At 40.6% G+C, this 25050-nt stretch overlaps 1 protein-coding gene and 1 non-coding gene across 2 annotated transcripts in view; both read left to right on the top strand.

Moving 5' to 3' along the window:
- LRMDA (leucine rich melanocyte differentiation associated) overlaps positions 1-25050 on the top strand; it is a 1316517-nt gene that overhangs the window by 294417 nt on the left and 997050 nt on the right. The window lies entirely within an intron of this gene.
- Positions 7582-7653, top strand: TRNAY-AUA (transfer RNA tyrosine (anticodon AUA)). Its single transcript has one exon. It is a non-coding gene; the product is annotated as a tRNA-Tyr (tRNA).

Here is a 25050-nt window from a genome sequence, read left to right as displayed (position 1 = left end):
AGACTGATCAGTATTGTTGGGACTGATGGGATCCGTCCCATCATTGTGTGTTCTTTATTACTGCAGCCGGATTAACAGTCATGTTTATGATAGGTGGTTGCTGACAAAAAGGATAAATGTTTCAAAGAGGACAGATACCTCCATCAGTAAACATTTGCTCCTATCCTGGGTCTTGGTTGTTAATTTTGGTTATGTGACTGACTTGAGCTTGTGGAATAAAGTGAAGCAGGCTAACAAATCATCAGAAAGAGCCCAAAGAGAATAAAAAGAGAAATAGAGGAGGGTAAATTTTCATTTGGCATTCATTTCCCCAAAGATGTAGTCATACAGCAAACATTACAAGATTGACAGTTGGGTAATAGATGCATAACATGTCCAAACAGTTAAGCTATTCTTCAATTAACACCCAGCCCTGTAATGCCATCTGGTCTATTGGGTTTAAGAAGAATGTAGGAAATTTGGCTCAAGTCTAGAGGAACTGTAAAGATAACAATAATTTATGAAATGATCTATCTGAAGAGCTTTATGGGGTTGGCCTTATTTACCTAAATAAGAGCAGCTAGAAGAATATTCTTCTGATGTATGTGAAAGTGAAAGTTACTCAGTCCTGTCTGACTCTTTGTGACCCTGTGGGCGGTAGCCCACCCAGATCCTCTGTCCATGGAATTCTCCAAGCAAGGATACTGGAGTGGGTTACCGTTTCCTTCTCCAGGAGATATTCCCGCCCCAGGGATAGAACCCAGGTCTCCTGCATTGCAGGCAGATTCTTTACCATTTGAGCCACCAGTGTATAGGGTTGGTTTTACCTGAGAAGGTAACTGGTGCCTTTGCATGTTAACCAGGAAGTGAAAAAAAGGAAAAGGTTGACATTTAGGTGTGTTTAAATTAAGTTAGATCTGCAAGAGAATTTCACTAACTTCTCAGGTTTTGTAGTGGTGACCCAGAATTGTTTCCAAGTTGTGGAGTACATCTCCGAAAGAGATTTAATTTTTAACTTTTTAAGTGGAAGAGAAACTAGTTCTCTTACAGGAGGTCATGTATTATTCTCCCTGGAGGCAGGGAGTCTGAACCTTTCTGGGAATCTGTTTCTGCATGTTGAAGGAGAACGTAGGCTCTCACACAGCATTTTCAGATCACTGGATGAGGTAATGAAGGTGATGATACCCTCTGGTCTGGTTCCATCTCCTTGCTATCCTGGGAAGGCCATGATCTACTCAGTCTGAATGGGTAGCACATGGGTTCTATCACAGAGAGCTGTAAAGAGTGTTTGAGAACTTGACTTTCCCGGGGAAATGGAAGGTCCACTTTCCCAATTAATTTGTAAGCTGGATATGGTAGAGATCATTTGAGGGTTCTTAAGGGGTTCCTTTCTCTGTGTATTTTAATGTTGGGGGGTTAATGTAAAGCCCTCTTAAATTAAGCTGAAGCTCAGAATTCCTCTGCACATCTCAAATATACATGTACAATATCTTTCTTCTCTATTTAAAATAAGATTCAAAATTTAACAAGGAAAGTGGCAAATTCTTCGTGTTGTTTTCCACTTAACCCTCAATTACCGTACATCATACTCCAAGGTCGTTTTCTTAAAATTTGCAGTAATATAGATTATTGAGTTTATGTCTCATCATATAATCCAAAATTTGAGAAGTCTGCAATAGTACATGAAACCTTAGTAAAATATGAAAATTATACACATGGGGAAGGAACGAAAAATAAGCAGTGAATAAGATGGCACAAAAAGGAAGCATTTGGTGCAGTGGAGAGGATGCAAGTGCAGGAAACCTAGAATTTAGTTTCTTCCCCAGTAGTAATGAGACCTTATGTGAATCACTTACCAGCATGTCTTGGTTTTTCCATCTGTGAAATAAAAGACTTGGATTAGGTCTTATGATGCTTGTTGGTTCTGAAAAGACCTTTGATCTATGGTTAAAACTCCCTTGGAGAAGATGAGTTTGTTTTCTTATGCCCATTCTATTATTGAAAATCCTCTCAAAGTAGGAGTCTGTATTCAGCTTAATTGACTGGTCCTCAGGTTAGTTAAGGATAGTGTGTTGACTTCCAAGTTCAGAGTCATTAGTTTTCAGCATTTGGACCATCTCTCTCACTCCTGTGCTGTCAGTCCATGTGGCTAATTAATTATGGCATCTTTTCCTGTTGAGCCAAAGCTGTGCCTCTGAATCCTTCTCATTACAGCCTGCCATGACCAGGGGGGTAGAGTTGGTTCCTCAGATAAAAACCTATTTACTCACCCTGGCTTATTGTTTGAAGACCTTGGAAGATGAAGACAGTGTAATCTAGGAGAAATAGGTGCCCACCTGAAAGACCTTCCAGTCTAGAGAAATGGTCCAAGGAGCATGAGCAACCATGGTGGTGGGGGGCAGTCACTGTGGGCAGGAATTAGTTTGGATTTTCATCAAGATGTTTCAAATTATGGGCCTGTTTTAACTGTGCTGTCTCATATTGTGGGTACAGAGAATGCTGTGGAAGGTAGGTTGAAGTGATTTAAGATGTTTGACTTTTCAACAAATACGTGTTTGAAAGTCCATAGTATTTTGCATAATCACTTCGTGTGGGCTCTGATATGAGGCTGTTTGTAATTTACAGCATGCGTGACATTAGTCTTCAAACTTAATAGTTTCAAAGCCATCCAAGATTTGGGAATTTCATTTAATGCCATGGATAACTCTGCTCTGAGCATCTTTTTTTTTTTTTTAATATCATAGAGGGCATTTATTCATTTACACAGAATGTTTCTTTAGTTCTGATCATTTCTACAAATGTGCACACAGAAATAAGTCAAATATGTGTCTCAAACTGAATCCTCCAGAAATTTAGGTTCATATTTGACTCTATAATTATATTTCTAAAACTCCCATCAACTCCTCAGGTCAACATATCCTTCTGCAGTCCTGCACCACGGCTGGGTCACCTTTGCTTTTCTCATCACACTAAGCTGATATCTGAAACCAGGTGTGTGTTTTCCCATCATAATGTGCTTATGTCCTAGATTTCAGTTTTCAAGTGTCCAGAAGAAAGCTTTTGATAGAAGCAACCAACTAGGCAGGGTATTACAATATTATGTATTGGGACTCAGGTGCTCTGAGCATCTTTGAAGACCAGGCTTAGAGTGGGTAGAGATGGGAATAATTTTGTATTTGGTGGCACAGAGACAGAAACAGTTTTTATATGGGTATATACATATTAGAAACATAGCGTATGTGTAATTTCTGTGTATTTTAGGAGGAATTTATTACTCTACATGTGCCCTATTTGAAATTTATGGTAAGAATATGGCAAAAGAGAAAAATATATTAACATTTGGTGTTTCATTGTATTCATAAAAGGCTGTTGTCACATCCCTTGACTTTTTACAATGAAAGAAAACGTCCCTAGTGATGGAGCATTAGGGTTTCTGGATCAGGCTTTAGAATTTGAGCAGCACTGGGCTCATCTCTGTTCCCTGGCTCAGTTATGCACAAAGGTCCTTTTCTAGGTCACATATCATGTTGTATTCCAAAGTACACTTTCTTTTAATTTACAACTTAATTTTCAACCTAATTCAGAAGATTGATACTATAATGCTATTTGCAGAAGTATTGAAATGTCAGTAAGTTTTATTGTAGTAATAAAGAGTATTCCATATATCACAGACTCTATAGGGATCCTTGCTTTTTACATAGATCTTCATAGCAACAACCAGTGGCTAAATGCTGGCAATCATTAATTTTTAAAGAAGACATGGTTATGATGAGTTGAGGAATTAAGGCTGGTAGTGAAGAATGAACTTTAATTTTTTGTCACCTTTTTTTTTTTTTTTTGGTTGCATGCTAAGGTGAGGCGACAGCAAGATGATAAAAAATGGCCCAAATCCCAGGTTCCTAATACTTAAAATGCTGTCTGCTCATAAAAAGATTTCAGTTAGGGAGAGGCCTTCTTTGAGCTCCCGGTAACAAATGGGTATCAGTGGCCCATGAAATAATCAATGCCACTAATCCATCCTAGGACCTGCCAATATGTTAATGGCCCTGGTGCATCGTTATTGCTACAAGACCATAAATCATTCCAGGACCAGAATGCATCGCTGTCGAGGCCTCAAACCCCTTGCCTAGAATAAAATGCTGCCTCCTAACAATTAATGTCCAAACATTTTGCAGCTTTGTGCCTTGATTGTTTTCAGATGCTAAAAAAGTAAGTAGGACAGATTGTAAATCAATAAAACTATAAGACAAAGTGTTTTAATAATAGGAAGGTTCAGAGTAAATCATAGTTCTGTGTTTATTATTGCTTTTGGGGTTATAAATAAAGTTACTTTCTACTACCCAGTGAGGCTACTGAATTAACATGGGTGCCCAAGGACAGGGATAACCTCTCTGAATGGGGTCCCCTTCTCTTATATCACCCCAAGAAGCCAAATCAAGCCAACTGGAACCACAAACCCAACTTTATATTGGAGGGCAGTGTTGAGTATACAGTGGATCTGTTTTAGAGACAGTCCCTCTTGGAAATGGCAAAAGTAGCTCAGTATAAAATGGTTTCTTTGGCAGCATCAGATTTCAAATATCCAGTATGGTGAGGTTTCAGTGTGTGGTTATTTATTAGCCATTGCTAATATGGGTGATGGAATGATTTTTACAGTGGTACCCAAGTTAGCTTGGAGTTCCTAGGGGCTTTCACTCATGCTTCTTTCCATTAAATTATCTAACCTAGGAGGTTGACTTTGGCCGTAGAAATACACTGTTGCCAACCACAGGCAAACCTGAGAAGATCTTACTTAGGAAACAGAGTTGCATCCAATTGATCTGCTTCCCTTTGGTCAGTGTCAATTTAGTTTCCTATTGAAGGTGTGGAGAAGCACACAGGATAGAAAGTCATTAACTCCACCTTGTAGACACAGAGTTTATTTGCTCCCATTATGGTGTTCCTTGTTCTGCAGCTGTACTTTCGACATGACGAAAGGTAGATAGCCATCCTGGAAAGGTGGGCTTGTCACTTGCTTGGGGAGTCACAAATCAAAGGACAGCGGCTTGTAGTGTTAACCATGAACTGGCTGGCGAGCGGGATTCTGACTATAAGTGGAATTGAGACATAGAACCTGGTTGAGCCTATTTCCTGTGTCAGGTTGAATGTGGTAAGGAACCAAGAAGGTAAACAACCAAATGAAAATAGTAGAGCGTGGGGTTTGGGGGTGCCTCTAGCATTCAGTTAGAGCGATGATGTTGAAAAGACACCACGTCCCCACCAAATGCCCTGAAGTGCCGTGCTCCCAAACACGCGTTCAGCCACTGTCACGTGGCGGACACCCCTCTCTGGCACTCGTATGTCCTTGCCCCCAGTTCTGGTGGATGTTTGTAGTTTATTTTGGTGCTCAGGAAATAGCACAGGAAAAGGCCAGAAAAACAATGGCTCCGTATAGACAGAAAGACAATTAAAACTGATATGACTCTTAGCAGAAGTGGCAAGAGCAGGCAGGATGGAAGTAATTTATTCAACGAATTGTCCAAATACATAAAATTGCACTGATGTATGGTGTAGCGGTGGGACAGTGGAAAATTTGATAGTCGTTTCCGTTGTATGAATTACTCAGACAGGATGCCTTTGTGAAGTATGGGGGTTTGTTTAATGTTCTGACAACAATTTAGATCCTGTTATGGTTATTGCAGTGTAATGCCATAGTAAAAATTGAACATGACACACCAGCAATTTATTATTTGTGTGTTTTTTAACCTTGAGTATCGGATTGTTTGTCCAAGCATATCCTTTGATTTGCTATGAAATTTATTGTTGATAAAAACAATCAGATTTCCATTAGAAGCAAAAAATATTATTATTATTTTTTTTTGCCATGAACCATGGATTTAGGGAAAAAATTCAAACCAGGCGACAGGACTTATGACAGGTAGACTCATGACATTATATGGTAATTCAGCATGAAAGAATAATTGTGACACTCTACTTGGTTGTGGAGTATAATCGTGCTGTGAGGTTCAATTCACTGAAAGGCCAAATTATCTTCAACTACATTAGTCTGACAACCTATAATGCTTTGCAGAAGCAATTTGTAGACGTTTCACAGAGTGCCAGCAAACAGGGCTCCCCATTATGCCACCCATTAACAAATTTGTGTAGGGAGAAAAGTAACTTTTCCATTTTCCTGACTGTTTTCAAGCTTTGCAACATAATAAATAGCTAATAGTAGTATTTGCATTGCCATTTACTCTCTTCGTTTTAAAATTTATCTAAGGCATGGGAGGAGAGATTTATATCTGCAGCTCTGCAGCCTGAGAAATATTGATAGTTTCTTTGACTTAAACAATAGCATGGTGCAGTGGAGAGAACATGGCGTTTGGAGGTGAGTGGTCTGGGTTGTTGTTGAAATTCACCATCTGCCCCCCACCCACCCCCCACCGCCCGGGCGAGACCTTTGTCTTGCCAGGTCTTATAACCTTATTCACTTTGAACCTCAGTTGCCCCATCTCTAAGTTGGGGATTATGTTCCTCTCACCTAAGAATCTCTGTCTGGGGTTAAGAGGTTCTTAGTGTTGTCCCTAGCCACTGGGAAGTCTATCTGGAGTAGTTGTGGAGTAGGGGACTCTCGCCCCTTTTGTACTGCTGGTTTTAGGGAACGGAACCACAGGATGGATGAGTATGAGGCACTCTCAGCCCTGTGACTCAGCTAGAATTTGCTCCTGAGCGTGTTTTGCTTGACTGCATCCATCTGTAGAGGCCCATTTCCAAGTAGAACCCAAGGCCATGTCAAAATAGATTGTTTAACTTTTATATTCTCAAATATAGAATAAGCAGTTTTCTTAAAAAAAAAAAAAAAGATTGCAAAAGCTACCCATGTGCTACAGAAATTCAGGGACACAGCATACAGCATATTTGATGAACTTAAAAAAAAAAACTTTCTTCATAAATCACGTTGGATGAGTACTAAAAAAAGTTGGTTTTGTTTGCAGGTGCTACTGCATGTGGAGATGTACAGAGCTGTGTGGCTCCGTGTCCTAAATATTTAATAGGGCTTTTCCATTTTCACCTGGCTTTTGGGCACTGGAAGAAGCCAGGTGTGTTTCTCCTGAAGGCTGGTGTCACTTGTATGTTCGTTCTTTTTAGTTCCTGTGATTTGCTGCTTATTTTCTGAGCCGAGCACTCCTGGATTGAAATGGGACTTATAGGAGTGGTCGGTTTGCAAAGAAAGGCTCAGCAGCAGGAATGGCCCCTCCTTGTCTTTGTCCCCTCCATCGCAAGGGTTTCCATAACACGGTCTCACACCGCGGGAGTGAATGGGCATGAGGATAAATCACTCACTATCTTCAGTGATGGATTTATGATTTATGATTTTAAGAACCATCAAACTTTCCCCACCATTTTTGAGAAGGGGTGGTATGAATCCCTCTGTGTCACATGGTGGTGTTAGTTTCCTCATCAGGGACTGGCCCTTCATTATGACAGGCCATTAGGCCTCATACCTGCTGCTCCCAGAGGAGGTGATGGCTTTTCCTAAGGGTCAGTTTAAATTCAGCCCTTCCTGTTAGAATCTAAGAGATAAACCATCTTTTTGGTTTTTTAACTTGATCTTGGGCTTCCCTGGTAGCTCAGATGGTAAAGCGTCTGCCTATAATGCAGGAGACCTGGGTTCAATTCCTGGGTTGGGAAGATCCCCTGGAGAAGGAAATGGCGACCCACTCCAGTATTCTTGCCTGGAGAATTCCATGGACTGAGGAGCCTGGTGGGCTACAGTCCACGGGGTAGCAAAGAATCAGACATGACTAGAAAAAGAAATAGGATGATAATCTTAGTAGCTATTTCTAAGGACTTGACCTACCCTTCTTGTTTGACTGGGTGGGAGGGTTTTTACTTGATTATTAAAGCTCTTTTTTATAGTTAAAAAATGAATTTATTTTTATTTTTGACTGTGCTGGATCTCTGTTGCTGTACCCGGGCTTTCTCTAGTTGCGTTGAGTGGGGGCTGCTCTTTGTTGCAGCACACCAGCTTCTCATTGCCGTGGCCCCCGTTGTTGCCAGGCATGGGCTCCAGGGTGCACGGGCTTCAGTAGTCGCGGCACATGGACTTAATTGCCCTGTAGCATGTGGAATCTCCCTGGAGAAGGAATCAAACCCATGTCCCCTGCATTGGCAGGTGGATTCTTAACCACGGGACCACCAAGGAAGTCCCTAAAGCTCTTTTTATTTTAGTGAAACTTAGAGGATATTTCTGGACTCTTGGAATAGAGATGTTGAATCAGTGGTCCTCGGTTGACTGTTTCTCCCTCCGTAAGTTGAAAAAAAATGTGTATGTTTTTCCTGCCTGGTGGCCCTATGCTCTGGGGAATTGCTTTTCCAATGTGTGACTAACATTTCCAGGCAGACTGTAAAGAAAGTGTAAGAAGTTTAGTGCAGTCAGTCAACATTACTGCAAGCATCACCTCTACTGTGGAGGGAGAGTTAGTCATCCTCGCTTTGGTACAAAGGGTGACCCATGGGCAGCAAGCGCAGGTGAAAACAGGAGGGGCCTCGCGAGTAGGGAGGCCCTTAGAGTAAGCACGAATGCAGTTACAGTGGGAGAATACATACGGAGAAGGAAAAGAGTTGCAGGGGGGTTGTCGGTGAGTGGGCATAATGGATTGTTCTGAAGGTCTGGGGTCCCAGGAGTATAGTTACGGACAAGCTGGAGCATCCATGTTTACGCATAGCGCTCTTCAACCTAATTTTGGCTGAACTGTTGCTGACTTCCTTCGTGTTCCTTGGTCACCCACCTGCAGAAAGGGCATGGAGGGAGATGATTGTTGACTTTATGGTTATGGAACCCAGCTAATCGGTGCTCCCGCTGGGCTGTAACTTGTTATGCCTGAGTAGTTCTTACACCGGGTCTGAAGATTTTTTACTGGCAAAAGGGAAAAAAAAAAACACTCATTTCTCATGACCCAAGGCCCCTACTGGGAGGGAAGCTCTCATCTCACATGGAGGGAAAACACAGTGATACCTCCTGATACAGAGGTTTCTGGAGTGATTTAAATATGACCAGTGTAGCTCCTTAGCCCTGCTTTGGAAAACCATGGGGTTTCACAGAATGAATGCTTGTGCAGCCCTGTTTGATAAGCCTGCAGTGGAACAGGAGACATCTTGCTTGCTGTGTTCTAGGGTTTTTGAGTCAACATCAGTAACTGCCCCCCCTCACCCCCTGCAACCCACAAGCTGGGGAGCCAGTGACAGGTACCTGATCCACTTATAGTCATTCTTCATTCAGAGCTGTAGTTACTTTCAGACATGGAGGATATTTTTGTTCTGCTGGTTTTCTCAGGGTTGGATCACCCAGGGTTCTAGTCCACACAGAGGCCAGCATGTGGCCAGCATATAAGGTGGTGTAAGAACCACCTTACAAACTGCTTTGATCTTTGGCGTTCTGGTAAAGGCTGGCTAATCTGGCACTGCGATTGTCTGCTGCACCAGCTCTCCACTAGCTTTCCTCCCTTGAATGATTCTCTGAAACGTCCCCTGCGTTCAGGTTCTACTTGCTTCTCTGGTATGTATCTTTGTCATCCTTTAACCGATTTCTCCCTGTGCTGACTCTGTGGTCATGTTTTTGTGGGATGGAATCTCCATCAGATAAAAAGCCAGAGGAGATAGGAAAGGTCAGCACGACAAATCTGTCCTCTGAGCGCCTGCGAGTGTGTTTGGGTAGCTGAGCTCAGCTGACCACGAAAGACAAATAGGAAATATGAAGGTGCTTCCTCACCAGCCTTAAAGTTGAAAGCCAAATATCTACTTGGAGAAATAGGAGTGTTAGAGTCTCATATTGGAGATTCAGGAGGAGATACATTCTTGCCTTCATTTGGAAAGGTCACAGGCTTTATTTGCAGTAAGACATGCATATGGTTATAGCTTGCTTTTATTTTCCCTTTTAAAATGTGTATTATATGTCCACACCATGTTTATGTTACAATTGTGTATTTTAACAGCACGCATAGTCTTTAACGTGACAATACCAAAAAAACCCCAAAAAACAACTTCAAATGTTATTTTAGCGAGTTGTTTTACATAACGAGAGACGATGATAATCTGTGGGTGTTTCTGTTTCTCTCGGTTAATTTCTTTTCTGTTTTTATTTTGTGGAATTGAAAAAGGACATTTCTAGTGATGGTGTAAAGCTCTTCTAATTTAATTTTATTGTTGTATACCTGTCTCCACTAAAAATGCAAATATCTGTTAGAAGCTGTGTCTTACATTTCATTCTGCTTCATAGATGGGTTTGTTTCATGGAGTTATCTGTTTTGGGGGAAAACATTAGACTCAAATTTGCAGTAAGGCCATCTTTGATTTCTTTTTCCTTTAATAAGAGAGAAAAGGGAAAGCAAACATATTTTTTGAATGTCTGCTATAAGCCAGACAATAACATGTATTATTTCATTAAATTTTCATAATAACCTTTTGAGGATGTTATGATCCCAATTTCACAGATGAGGAAACTGAGGTTTAGAGAGATGAAATGACTGGCCAGAGGAACACATCCAACAATGAGTGAAACCGACTCCAAAGCCTGTGCTATTTTCCACGGCACCAAACTGCACAGTCTTCCCCCTAAAGGCACAACTTCTCTTGCTGCCATTGAAGAGATCCATCACTCTGAAAAGTAGTAGGGAGTATATATAGTCTTTCATAAGAAATTACCACTGTTGTTAAAAAAAAGTCTCAAGTACCTTTGAACATATATTATGTGCCTAGTTCTTTCTGTACTTGGATCAGTACTGTGTGTGTGTGTGTGTGTGTGTTTACGATGCTGATACAGAGAAAGTGGAAACTGGAAAACAGGGTCCATGTCCTCAAGAAGGGCAGAGAAGATGAATCTGAAACTTGAATGAAGGGTGAACACCAGTTTACAAAAAAGGCTAAGTTAAGGGACAGGTCAGGGTGCCCTGGGGAATGGGTATTGTGGTACAAACCCAGAAACTCTATCAGAGCCTTAGAAAAAGAGTGTCAGGTGATACAACCTGCAAATGAGTGGCTTTGCTTCTAGGACTGGGATGCTTTAAGCCTGTGTGGAGAAAGGGATGATGAGATAGTGGCTGCTGGGGATGAAGTGTATATTTAGGGTAGATGGAGAAGTAGGTCTATGGATTTGTGAGGCCAGGGTGGTGGTGGTCTCACCAGTTTCTCCATCCTTGGACGTCAACCATGCTGAGCCCCTCTCTGTGTGTCTAAGTCCCTTCTACCTTCTCACCTCTGGGCCTCTGTATCTGTTGCTTTCTCTAGGTAACTCCTCTTGATCACCCTCGAGGTCTAAGCTAAAATGTCCTTTCCTCTGGGAAGGCTTTCCTGGTTTCCCCCATTACGTCTGGTTCTTTGTTCCCTTTAGCTTCTCTATTCCTCCATCATAACATTGATTATTGTTGTTTAGTTGCTAAGTTGTGTCTGACTCTTTTGCGACCCCATAGCCTACCAGGCTCATCTGTCCATGGGATTTCCCAGGCAAGAATACTGGGGTGGATTGCCATTTCCTTCTCCAGGGGATCTTCCTGACCCAGAGATCAAACCCATATCCCCTGTGTTGACAGGGAGTTTCTTTACCACTGAGCCACCTGGGAAGCCCTATAACATTGATTATATTTTAACAACTCATGTACTTGTCTTTCTTTCTAAACAGTAAGCTCCAGTAAAGGGAGCAGAGTTAGCAAAGACTCAGGCACATAGATAGTAGGTGAGCAGATCATTTTTGAATGAGTTAATGAATGAGTGAATATGTTTAAATTTCATTAGTCAACTCATGAAAGCCAGGTTGGTCCGTGTGTCTGTTGAAGTCAGAAGGAAGGTTCATTTGTTGTTTCTCTGTCAAAGGAGGGCATGGTCCCCAGATGAGACAGACTTGTCATCAGGTCCCCAGGTTTATCCTTCAGTATCCTCTCAGGAGTTTTATCCAGTGGTCGAGGTACTGTAATGAGAGCTCCTGGTATGGATACTAGAATTACTCAAGCAGTTTAAATGTAGTCACAGGGACATAAAGTGTTGTGTTTTTGCTGGAGTGGGAGGGGCAGGCAGAGAAGCCAAGTCATTAAAATTGAGGGTGGGAGGGGGTTCTTGTGCACAGGGAGTGTTAACTTCTGTGGGCCCTCTGGCATCTCTGGTGACATGTCGTGACTGAACAAGGACAAGACACTGTAGATTGGCCTATGACAAATAAAGTGATGGGATGAAACCCCCAGTCTTGTGCATCTGTCTGCTTTTAACCCCTTGCAGTGCCATTCTCACTTTCTCATAATGCATCGCTAAAAATTTCCTTTCATATTCTACCTGAAAGCCACCATGGCGCCAGCTTCCTGGCACAGTCACTGAATTTATTTTTGGCTGCACGACAGAGCATGTGGGATCCTCGTCCTCCCTGCAGAGATCAAATTTCCCTGCAGTAGAAGCATAGAGTCTTAACCACTGGACCACAGGAAAGTCCCCAGTGACTGAACTTAATGACCTAGACATTTTCTTATTTGAGGTGATAAGAACTCAAGCTGTTCCGTAGAGCACTGTCTCTCTCTTACTCAAAGTAAGATTGATCTTGTAGGACCTTTCTAGAAACTGTCTTGTGAACTCTTCGAGCTCTGTTTATGCCTCCCTATTTGGTGTCTACAAAGACAATTATGTGCTGCTCCTCCCAGCATTGACTCATTAGCAGATGCACAGTGGTCATGGCCCCACCACTCAGCCCTTTAGGCTGGCCGTGACTTGTCCCACCCCACCCCGTGTAGTATGGACATTGAACATCTGATTCTAGGTGAGCTGCTATAGCCCTTTGAGTACTACTAAGGTGAGTTTTGCTTTTCACTTCTCTTCTTTTCACAGCTCTTTGTAAGGCCTCCCCAGACAGGTATTTTGCTTTTTTGCATTTCTTTTCCATGGGGATGGTCTTGATCCCTGTCTCCTGTACAATGTCACGAACCTTAGTCCATAGTTCATCAGGCACTCTATCAGATCTAGGCCTGTAAATCTATTTCTCACTTCCACTGTATAATCATAAGGGATTTGATTTAGGTCATACTGAATGGTCTAGTGGTTTTCCCTATTTTCTTCAATTTCAGTCTGAATTTGGTAATAAGGAGTTCATGATCTGAGCACAGTCAGCTCCTGGTCTTGTTTTTTGTTGACTGTATAGAGCTTCTCCATCTTTGGCTGCAAAGAATATAATCAATCTGATTTTGGTGTTGACCATCTGGTGATGTCCATGTGTAGAGTCTTCTCTTGTGTTATTGGAAGAGGGTGTTTGCTATGACCAGTGCATTGTCTTGGCAAAACTCTATTAGTCTTTGCCCTGCTTCATTCTGTATTCCAAGGCCAAATTTGCCTGTTACTCCAGGTGTTTCTTGACTTCCTACTTTTGCATTCCAGTCCCCTATAATGAAAAGGACATCTTTTTTGGGGTGTTAGTTCTAAGAGGTCTTGTAGGTCTTCATAGAACCGTTCAACTTCAGCTTCTTCAGCGTTACTGGTTGGGGTACAGACCTGGATTACTGTGATATTGAATGGTTTGCCTTGGAAATGAACAGAGATCATTCTGTTGTTTTTGAGATTGCATCCAAGTACTGCATTATGGACTCTTTTGTTGACCACTGATGGCTACTCCATTTCTTCTGAGGGATTCCTGTCCACAGTAGTAGATATAATGGTCATCTGACTTAAATTCACCCATTCCAGTCCATTTGAGTTTGCTGATTCCTAGGATGTCGACATTCACTCTTGCCATCTCTTGTTTGACCACTTCCAATCTGCCTTGATTCATGGACCTGACATTCTAGGTTCCTATTTCAAATTTCAAATCCTGAAAGATGATGCTGTGAAAGTGCTGCACTCAATATGCCAGCAAATTTGGAAAACTCAGCAGTGGCCACAGGACTGGAAAAGGTCAGTTTTCATCCCTATCCCAAAGAAAGGCAGTGCCAAAGAATGCTCAAACTACCACACAATTGCACTCATCTCACACACTAGTAAAGTAATGCTCAAAATTCTCCAAGCCAGGCTTCAGCAATATGTGAACCGTGAACTTCCTGATGTTCAAGCTGGTTCTAGAAAAGGCAGAGGAACCAGAGATCAAATTGCCAACATCTGCTGGATCATGGAAAAAGCAAGAGAGTTCCAGAAAAACATCTATTTCTGCTTTATTGACTATGCCAAAGCCTTTGACTGTGCGGATCACAATAAACTGTGGGAAATTCTGAAAGAGATGGGAATACCAGACCACCTGACCTGCCTCTTGAGAAATCTGTATGCAGGTCAGAAGCAACAGTTAGAACTGGACATGGAACAACAGACTGGTTCCAAATCGGGGAAGGAGTACGTCAAGGCTGTATATTGTCACCCTGCTTATTTAACTTATATGCAGAGTACATCATGAGAAGTGCTGGACTGGAAGAAACACAGGCTGGAATCAAGATTGCCAGGAGAAATATCAATAACCTCAGATATGCAGATGACACCATCCTTATGGCAGAAAGTGAAGAGGAACTCAAAAGCCTCTTGATGAAAGTGAAAGAGGAGAGTGAAAAAGTTTGCTTAAAGCTCAACATTCAGAAAACGAAGATCATGGCATCCGGTCCCATCACTTCATGGGAAATAGATGGGGAAACAGTGGAATCAGTGTCAGACTTTATTTTTCTGGGCTCCAAAATCACTGCAGATGGTGACTGCAGCCATGAAATTAAAAGACGCTTACTCCTTGGAAAGAAAGTTATGTCCAACCTACATAGCATATTGAATAGCAGAGACATTACTTTGCCAACAAAGATCCGGCTAGTCAAGGCTATGGTTTTTCCTGTGGTCCTGTATGGATGTGAGAGTTGGACTGTGAAGAAAGCTGAGCGCCGAAGAGTTGATGCTTTTGAACTGTGGTGTTGGAGAAGACTCTTGAGAGTCCCTTGGCCTGCAAGGAGATCCAACCAGTCCATTCTGAAGGAGATCAGCCCTGGGATTTCTTTGGAAGGAATGATGCTAAAGCTGAAACTCCAATACTTTGGCCACCTCATGTGAAGAGTTGACTCATTGGAAAAGACTGATGCTGGGAGGGATTGGGGGCAGGAGGAGAAGGGGACGACAGAGGATGAGATGGTTGGATGGCATCACTGACTCGATGGACGTGAGTCTGAGTGAACTCTGGGTATTGGTGATGGACAGGGAGGCCTGGCGTGCTGCGATTCATGGGGTTGCAAAGAGTCGGACACGACTGATCGACTGAACTGAACTGAACTGAACTGAAGGTGAGTTTTTTCCAGCTCATCATAAATGCATCCTATTGGGACCAGGCAGAATCCTGCTGTAGTCCAGGTGAATTGCTATCTATTGCTTCTCTCTTATCTCCTCAGCATGTCACTCCATCATAGAAGGAAATTAAATTGGCTTGGCATGGGTTGCTCTTCACAGAACTTACTAGTTGTTCCCTATACCTTGGGCATCTCTAGGTGATTGCAGATTGATTGCCTTATGATTTATACACCAGAGCTGAAAACCTTCCTTTTGAGACTTGAGGTTCTTACATAGATCTTAAGCTGGAACCTTTTTTTTTTAAAGAAAGAAAATGAATTCATTTTTTTTTATATAAAATTAAATATATGGGAGACTTGTTGGGAAGGGGAAAGTGGAAGAAAAAAATGTCCAAGCCCACCTCTGCTCATACTAATCTATACTTTTTAGCAGTTATTTCTGAGAGAGTGATTTATTTACACTGACAGCTTGTTACTTATGGTAGCTGCTGCCAGCTTCTGAAGTAATCTGATAACGTCAAAATGTGAAGGGAAGCTATAGGCTTTGCCTTGACTGACTTGCTATAAATCATGTACATTGCTGGTGTCTATATGAGGATGCTTGGGTTGATACTGATGGAAATACAAATCAAATACAACACATGGTAACCCAATTCAGAGCTAGAGATTTTGGATTAAGCCTATTGGATTCATATTTTTAAGTGAAACAGAGCAGACATACCCGGTTGTGTATTGCAACTTCAAAACTGTCTACTCTGGTAACTTCAAGGACAACAGCTGCCTTTGAAATGAAAGTACAGACTGGTGGGCTAGCATGGATTTTTATTTCTTTATTCATTCAACAACCATTTATTGAACACCTACTATATATATATCAAGGGGAATGTATGTAATTTAAATTTTTTCTTGCAAATTTGTTGGCTTATGTAAGCTTCATGAGGGTAGAGCTTTGTCTTGGTCATCACTGTATCCAGTTCTTAAAATAGAGCTTGGCCCACAGTACTTTCTCAGTAAATATTTGTTGAGTGAGAATAGGAAGCCCAGAGTCTGAATATTAGTGCTGTCAAAACCTGGAAGTTACTCTCTAGGCAGAAAGAGTCATTCCCTTTTCTGGACTGTCTATGGGGTCCTCTCTAGTCCTTCCTATAGATTTCTGGCAAAGTATCTTTCATGCATGCAACCACGGTCACTTGCTTAGTTGTGTCTGCCTCTTTGCGACCCCTGGACTGTAGCCTGCCAGCCTCCGCTGTCCATGGGATTTCCCAGGACGAATATTGGAGCGGGTTGCCGTTTCCTACTCCAGGGGATCTTGCTGACCTAGGGATCAAACTCATGTCGCCTGCAATTTCTGCATTGGCAGGCAGATTCTTTATCACTGAGCCACCTGGCAATCCCCAAAAGCATATTTCATACTGTAATGTAATTATTGGTTTATACACTGTTCTCTTCAGCCATAGCACAAGCTTTGTCTAAAAGGGCAGAAATCATGTCTTACTCACCTTGGACTTCCCAGTGGCCTGGCGTGTGGGTGGTACCAAATAATTGCTTATAGCCATGGAATGACATAATTCTTATAAAATTAACCACCTATATCTCTGTGTTTTCATGTGTACATAATGGCATTTAAAAAACCCTGAAGTACAAATACTGCTGCATGCCCACAGTGCTCATTTTGTCAAGTTCTAGAAAAGATGATTTTTATACCATTCCTTTTGTTTATCTCCTTTTTCTAATTTTTTTAGGTTAAATATTATCTGTGAACTTTAATAATAAAGGGGAAAACCTTTAGTGTCCTTTTCTCTAACCACTTCACACACAAAGAGATGAGTTTGTGAGATTTTGTGTGTGTGGCTTTCCTGGTGGCTCAGTGGTGAAGAATCCACCTACTGAGTGAGACACAGGTTTGATCCCTGGATTGGGAAGATCCCCTGGAGAAGGAAATGACAACCCATTTCAATAATCTTGCCTGGGAAATCCCACGGACATACGAACCTGGAGGGCTGTAGTCTACAGGGTCTCAAAAGAGTTGGACATGACGTAGCAACTAAGCAACAGTAATAATGAATTTTTATCAGTTGGTTCAACCAAATGCATCAAGGGAGTTTGCTGAATAATGGGATCCTTTAGTAAATGGGGCACCTACTCTCAAATGTGTCTTTGGTATAAAAGTGTCTTTTTATATAAATCTGGACACCCAACTATTGGGTTTGCTTAAAGGGAGGCACGCCTGTGTTGAAGAGGAAGCATGAAACAGCGTGGAGTCTTAACCACGATGAGAAACGCGAGACAGTGGTCAGATTTATTCCTAACATTTACAGATTCTTGGTTGAGTGCAAGTGGAAGGCTGCATACCATATATCTAATTATGTTATATCTTCTTGTCATGAAAAACATGTTTTAATTAATGACTTGAAATTCCAGATTTCAGTTTAGAATTCTTCACCTCTTTGGGGTTTTAAGCTGGAACATGGCAGCATGAACACAGCCTACCCTGGGTCCACTGCCTGTTCCCCTTCTTGTGTACCCCTAGCTGTCTTGTCCTGTAAGGAGCCTATTGCATCTGTGTCTGGAAACTCCTACATGTCCATTCTCAGCTCGTCATAAAGAACCATCTCTCATGTTAAGGTTGGACACTGGTTTACTTTTGCAGGATGGATCAGGGATGTGCAGCTATAGGAGTGAGCTCTGGGTCATCTGGGCAGAGAGTGGCAGAATTCTGGATACCCAAAATGCATCTTAGAAAGTAGACGATGTACTCCGAAATGTTCCTAGGCCTTGTATCCCATGGGGGGAAGGCACAGCCTAAGGAAGGCTGAAGGCGGCTCAGCGAAGCGGCCTCCTCTAGCTCAGGCTTAGGAGCCTTGCTGTCAGTGGTGGACATGCACTGGAAGACTGCTTCATGGCTCCCAATCTAAAGACAAATCCATGCTTCCTGAATTACAGGCACAAAGATCACCTTAGATTTGGACCAGTGTTAATGATCCAGTGGTCTCAAATTTTAACATGTGTAGGAGTCTCTTGGGAATGGATCAGAATGAATACTTGGTCTATGCTTTGATGAACTGCTGATGCCCCATGAGTAATTATGACAGCCATGCCCAGGCCACTGCCAGATTCCCAACTTTGAAGAGAACATGCATGGGACGTACTTAGCACAATGGTAAGCCCTTAATAATTGGTAGCTGTCATTATTGTTATTATTATTACAATTATTATGAGTTGATTCCCATGTCTTACCATCCAAGAAAGGCCAGCAAGTTTGTGTAATTTTCTCTTGCTGAGTGAGAACTTTCCTAAGAAGGAGTTTGTATGTTTCACATTTGTCACTGTCATACTTTTCATGCTTATCTGTCATCATCAGGTAAACTGTTCCCATCCTATAAACATGTTATTCATCTCCTTGCCCTAACTTCATGGGCAAGCTCACTTAGCCTTTCTATTTTGGTGCTACAGTTTGACTTTGTTTTCATATACAGAGTGGACAAAAATTAGTGGGGCTTTCTTATTTATTTATTTGTTTTTAATTTAAGGGACTTTATTTAGATGCCCATGACTGAGGCAGAATGAAGGATCATGTGTTAGTTTCTTACCTTGAAGTTTAGTTATTTTTGCTTTTGCTAGAAAGAAAAGGAAGTGGGAGGAAAGTTCTTTCTTGAGGAGTTATTAAGGAGGAGGGTAGCAATTTTCCTTCAAGAAACAGACTCATCTTATAATGTTCTTTGTCTTTAAGGAGGGTGGTGGTGAGTGGGGGAGGATAGGATGTTGGAGATAACCAGAGCTTTCTGTATACCACTGGATTTGTCATTCCAAAGTAGCTGATGGATCATGAGGCCTAAGGAAGGTGCAGAAATGGACTTTCCTTGTCAACATTCTTCTGGGAAATAGGAATTTTCAAGAAGGAGACTTCTCAAACGCTTTCCCTTTAGGATTCTTAGCTTTGTCTGAAGCTGACTCTGATCTTTGGCGTGTCCAAGAGACACAAAGGAGAGGGTTTCTGGATTTATATGTTAGTTGATAAGTCCAAGACAGCAAGCTGCTTCTTCTTTTGACTGTCTATGGGGTATTCAGTTGTCTTCTGCTTTCCCCCTTGTGTCAAATGCTATATTTGGTTTGCTTAGATGATATGAACCTGGAGGAGTAAGGAAAAAGTTAAAAATAGTAGGACTCAGCCCAAAGTGGAAAATAAGTAGTGGTTATTGAGGAACCAAGGTTATACACATGGGGAGACAGAGAACAACCAACAGGGCCATGTTGGAGGGATAAAGAGAACTGCCATCCTCTGAGATACTCTACCGTGTTGTCTTGTCTCTGAAGAGTAAAGAGTCATATGATGAGTACTTAGGAGAGGTGGACTGTAGTCTTGAAAGTATCACTTCTGCTCTAGGTTTATTGCCTCTTTGTTGCAAGCAGAGGATCTTTCATTTCCTTTCAGTTCTAAGAGGACTTACCTGGTGGCTCAGATGGTAAAGTAGCTGCCTACAGTGCGGGAGACCTGGGTTCGATCCCTGGGTCAGGAAGATCCTCTGGAGAAGGAAATGGCAACCCACTCCAGTACTCTTGCCTGGAAAATCCTATGGACAGAGGAGTATAGTAGGCTACAGTCCATGATGTTATTTTTATAAATATATTTTATATAAGACATGTGGTAACCAGAAAGATCTTTTGTGTAGCAGATACACAAAAGATTAACAGAGGAATCAAATCATACTGCCACAAAAGTCATCAAATCACAGAGCAAGGTAGCAAGAGAAGAAGCAAGGAACCAAAGAACTTGAGAATAGCCATAAAATAATGAACAAAACGATAATAGTAGGTCCTTATCTATCAGTAATTACCATAAACATAAATGGATTAACTTTTCCAATTAAAAAAATGGCTTAGTGGATAGAAAACATATATCCAATGATATGTTGCTCACAAGCTGAGAGTCAAGGGATGGAAGAAGTTATTTCAAACAAGAGGTAGCCAGAAGAAAGCAGGGTTAGTTATACATACAGCAAACAATATAGACTTCAAGCAAAAACTGGTCAAAAAAGACAAGGAATGTAGTTATATAAGAAAGAAGTCAATTCATTAAGAAGGTATAACAATTGTAAATATTTATGTAGCCAACAGTGGAACACTCAAATGTGTAAAGCAAACACTAACAGAACTAAAAGGAGAAATAAACAGCAATGAAATAATAGTTGTGGGCTTGAATGCCTCACTCTTAAGTATGGATAGATAATCCTGACAGAGAACCAATAGGGAAAAGCAGATTTGAACAATACTGTAGACCAAATGACTTAATAGACGTATGCAGAACATTCCATCCAACCGGAGAAGAAACACATTAAGTGCACATGGAACATTTTCTAGAGGAGATCATGTGTTAGATTGTAAAGCGAGTCTCAACAAATTTGAGATGGTAGAAATTGTATCAAGTGTGTACTCTGACCACAGTTGTGTGAAACTTGAATAGCAAGGGAAAGCTGAGAAATCCACGGATATGTGGGAACAAAACAGCACACTTGTGAACAACCGATGGATCAAGAAGAGAAGGGAACTGCAAATTATCTTGAGACAAATAAAAATGGGAACGCAGTGTATCAAAATTAATGGGATGCATCAAAGTCAGTTCTAAGATGGAATTTTATAACAGTAAATGTATCCTTCAAAAAAAAAAGAGAGATCTTAGACAACCTAACTTTACACCTCAAGAACCAAAGAAAGAACAAGGTAAGCTCAAAGTTACCAAAGGGAATGAAATAATAGATGAAAGCAGCAATGGATGAAATAGAGAACGGGAAAACAATAGAAAAGATTAATGAAACTAAGTTGTTTCAGAAGATAAAGCATAAGACCTTAAAATAACCAAGAAAAAAAAGGACCCAAATCAGTGAAATTATAAATGAAAAAGAGAATTACAATGGATGTCACAGAAATACAAAAGATCATGAGACTACTATGAATAGTTATATACCAACAGTTTGCCTGACCTAGAAGAAAAAAGTTGCTAGAAACATACAACTTACCAAGACTGAATCATGAAAAATAGAAACTTTGAACAGACCAAAAACAAAAGATTGAGCCAGTAATCATAAAGTTTCTAACAAAGAAAACCCATGACTAGATGGTGTCATGGTGAACTATACCAAACCTTTAGAGAAGAATCAATGGCAATCCTCCTCAAACTTTAACAAAAAAGTGAAAAGAAGGGAATATCTCCAAACTCATTTTGCAAGGCCAACAAAGTCAGATAAGATCTTCTTCCAACAAGAAAAGAATGCTATAGGCCAGTATCTCTGATGAATATCAGTGCAAAAATTGTCAACAAGATACTAGCAGACCAAATTAAGCAACACAGTAAAAGTATCATAGAGTGTGATCAAATGGGATTTATCTGTGGAATGCAAGTTTGGTTCAGTATATGCATTTCAATATGTGCAATGTCATATATCACATTACTGGAATGAAAGATAAAATCATATCATTTCAATCAATGCAGGAAACATTGGATGAAATTCAGTGTCCATTCATGATAAAAAAAACTCTGAGCAAATTGGGTATAGAAGGAATGTAGCTCAAGGTAATAAAGGCTGATATGACAAACCCACAGCTAACACCATACTCAATGGTGAAAGGTTGAATGCTTTTCTTCTAAGATCAGTAACAAGACAAGGGTGTCTGCTTTCGCCAGTCTTAGTCTGATAGTAATGGAAGTCATAGCCAGAGTAATCAGGTAAGAAAAAGAAATAAAAGGCATCTAAATTGGAAAGAAAGAAAGAAAATTGTCTCTGCTTGCGTATAACATAATCATATATATTAGTAGAAAATCCCAAAGATCCCCCCAAAACCGCTCGAACTAATAAATCCAATGAAGTTGCAGAATATGAAATCAACACACAAGGATCAGTTTTATTTCTATATACTAATACACAAGTTATCTGAAAAAGAATGAAAGAAAGCAGTCCTGTTTATAATAGCATCAAAAATAATAAAACCCTTAGAAATAAACATAACCAAGGAGATAAAGGATCTGTACACTGACAACTATAAGAGACTGATGAAAGAAATTGAAGAAATAAATAAAATGTACTATGTGCTCACAGACTGAAAGAATTATTATTACTAAAATATCCATACCAAAGTCATCTATAGACTCAATGCAATCCCTATCAAGATCCCAATGGCATTTTTTTAAAGTAGAAAAAACAATCTTAAATTTTATATAGAACCACAGAAGACTCTGAATAGCCAAAGCAATCATGAGAAAGAACAACAAAACTGGCAGTGTCACACCTTCTGATAAAATGTAGTAATCAAAACCCTGTGGTACTGGCATAAAAACAGACACACAGACCAAAGGAGCAGAATCACAAGCCCAGAAATAAACCCATCCACATACAGACAAGTAGTATTTGACAAAGGGCTCAAGAATACTTACAGACTTCCCTGGCGGCTCAGATGGTAAAGAATCCACCTGCAATGCAGGAGAGCCAGGTTCGATCCCTGGGTGGGGAAGATCCCCTGGAGAAGGAAATGGCAACCCACTCCAATATTCTTGCCTGGAAAATCCCATAGACAGAGGAACCTGGTGGGCCACAGTCCACGGACTCGCAAAGGGTCGGACACGACTGAGCGACTGAGCATAGTTCATAGTTCAAGAATACTTAATGGAGAAAAATAGTTTCTTCAATAAATGGCGTTGGAAAAACTGGATATTCAAGTGCAAAAGAATGAAACTGGAGGCTTATATTATTTACTTACAAAAGTTCCTTGATACTGATCTTGGCAATGACTTCATGAGTATGACATGAAAAGTACAGGGGGCAAAAGCAAAAATCTGTAAGTAGAACAGTATCAAACTAAAAAAAAATCCCTGTTTTCTTCTTTTGAACAACAAAAGAAATCAACAAAATGAAAAGGCAGCTTATGGAATGGGAGAAAATATTTGCAAACCACTTATCTGATAAGGGGTTAGTATCCAAAGTATATGAGAAACTTAGAACTCAGTAACAAAAAAGCAAATAATGCAATTGAAAAATTTACAAAGGACCGGAATAGACATTTTTTTTCCCCAAAAAAGTATTCAGATGGCCAACAGGTACATGAAGAAGTGCTCAACGTCAATAATTATCAGGAAAATGCAAATCAAAACCACAAGAATGGCTGTTATCAAAAAAATAAGTGGTAGCAAGAACATGGAGAAAAAGGAGCTCTTCTGCATTGTTGGTGGGAATGTAAATTGGTTCAGCCACTATAGAAAGCAGTATGGAGGTTCCTTGGAAAATAAAAATTGAACTCACATATGACCTAGTAACTGCACCTCTGCATATATATCCAAAGGAAATGAAATAACTACCTCGAAGAGATATTGGCACCCTTGTGTTCAATGTGACATTATCTATAATAGCCAAGATGCGGAAACCTAAGTTATTGATGGATGAATGGGAAAAGGAAACGTGAGAATATATGTGTGTATATATGTAAATGTATATATGCATATATTTATATATGTGCATTATAAACATATGTATATAAATATTATTCAGCCATAAGAATAAAGAATTCTTGTCATTTGTGACAAAAGGGATGAACCTTTTGGGCATTTTGCTAAGTGGAATAAATCTGACTAAGAAAAATACTATATGATCTCACTTTATGTAAAATCTAAAAAAAAAACTGGACTCATAGAAACAGTATATATTGGTTGTTGGCAGAGGTGGTCTGGTGGGGGAAATGGGTGAAGTAGTCAAAAGGTATAAACTTCCAATTATAAGATGAGCAAGTTATGGGGATGGAATGTACATCCTGGTGACTATAGTTAACAATACTATATTATATATTTGAAATTTGGTGAGAAAGTATATATTTAAAGTTCTCCACACACACACACACGTACACACACTCACACACATAAATTAAAATGATGTGAGGTGATCAGTGTGTTAACTAACCTTCTTGTGTTCATAATTTTACAATACATATATTAAATCATAAAGCTTCTTTACCATCTGAGCCACCAGGGAAGCCCAGACTTGTAATATGTTGTATGCCAGTTATATCTCCATGAAGCTGGGGGGAGGGATAATTTATTCATAAAATATTAATTATACCCTTATTTAGGGGATCATTTCGGGTGCTGTGAGTACAGAAACAAGTTACTGTCAAATCACTGTGTGCTCGTTGACTCTGGATGTTTGTTGGGTACCTGCTCTTTTGTAGGCACAGTGCTCCTTGTTGGGATACTAAAGTGATTAGAGACATAGATTTTGTTCCCATGGCTGCTGTGCCATGTTGCCACGCAGCTACTGTCCTGCAGGAGTGCCTGTCCACTCAGTATGCTGATCAATGGATCTTGGTATCAGAAAATACGGTGAAGGGGGTGCCTGGAATTAGGAGAAGAAATGTTAGCGATTTAAGGCATTTACCAAGCGTTTTTCATTCTTTTTAGGTCTTGGCTCAAATAATCACCTTCTCATAGAAGCCCACCCTGGCCACTTGATTTTGTACTACAGTCTCCACTCTTTGAAGTTCCTGATCCTCGTATTCTGGTCTTTTTCTTCTTCCCTTACTACTGCCTGTTACCACTGATTACTTTCCAACATGTGATATAATTTACTTATTTATTGAAATTTTTGGAGATGATTCGTGTACCTTGTGCTAAAATACGTGTTCCACAAAGGCTGAAATCTTTGCCCTCCTTGTTCAGCAATGTATCCCAAGTGCCTCAAAGTGTAGTGGGCACTTGAAAGATATTTGTTGAATGGATTAATAAGTGACTGCATGACTGAGGCATAGAGTGTTATTACACTGTTGGAGGACACTTGGTGTA

This window comes from Bos grunniens, chromosome 28 (genome assembly GCF_055505025.1).
Source record: "Bos grunniens cultivar Pamir isolate PY7600 chromosome 28, Bosgru_T2T1.0, whole genome shotgun sequence".
Taxonomy (NCBI): Eukaryota; Metazoa; Chordata; class Mammalia; order Artiodactyla; family Bovidae; genus Bos; species Bos grunniens.
The sequence above is the reverse complement of the archived record's forward strand: the minus strand, read 5'-3'. Positions and strand labels throughout refer to the sequence as shown.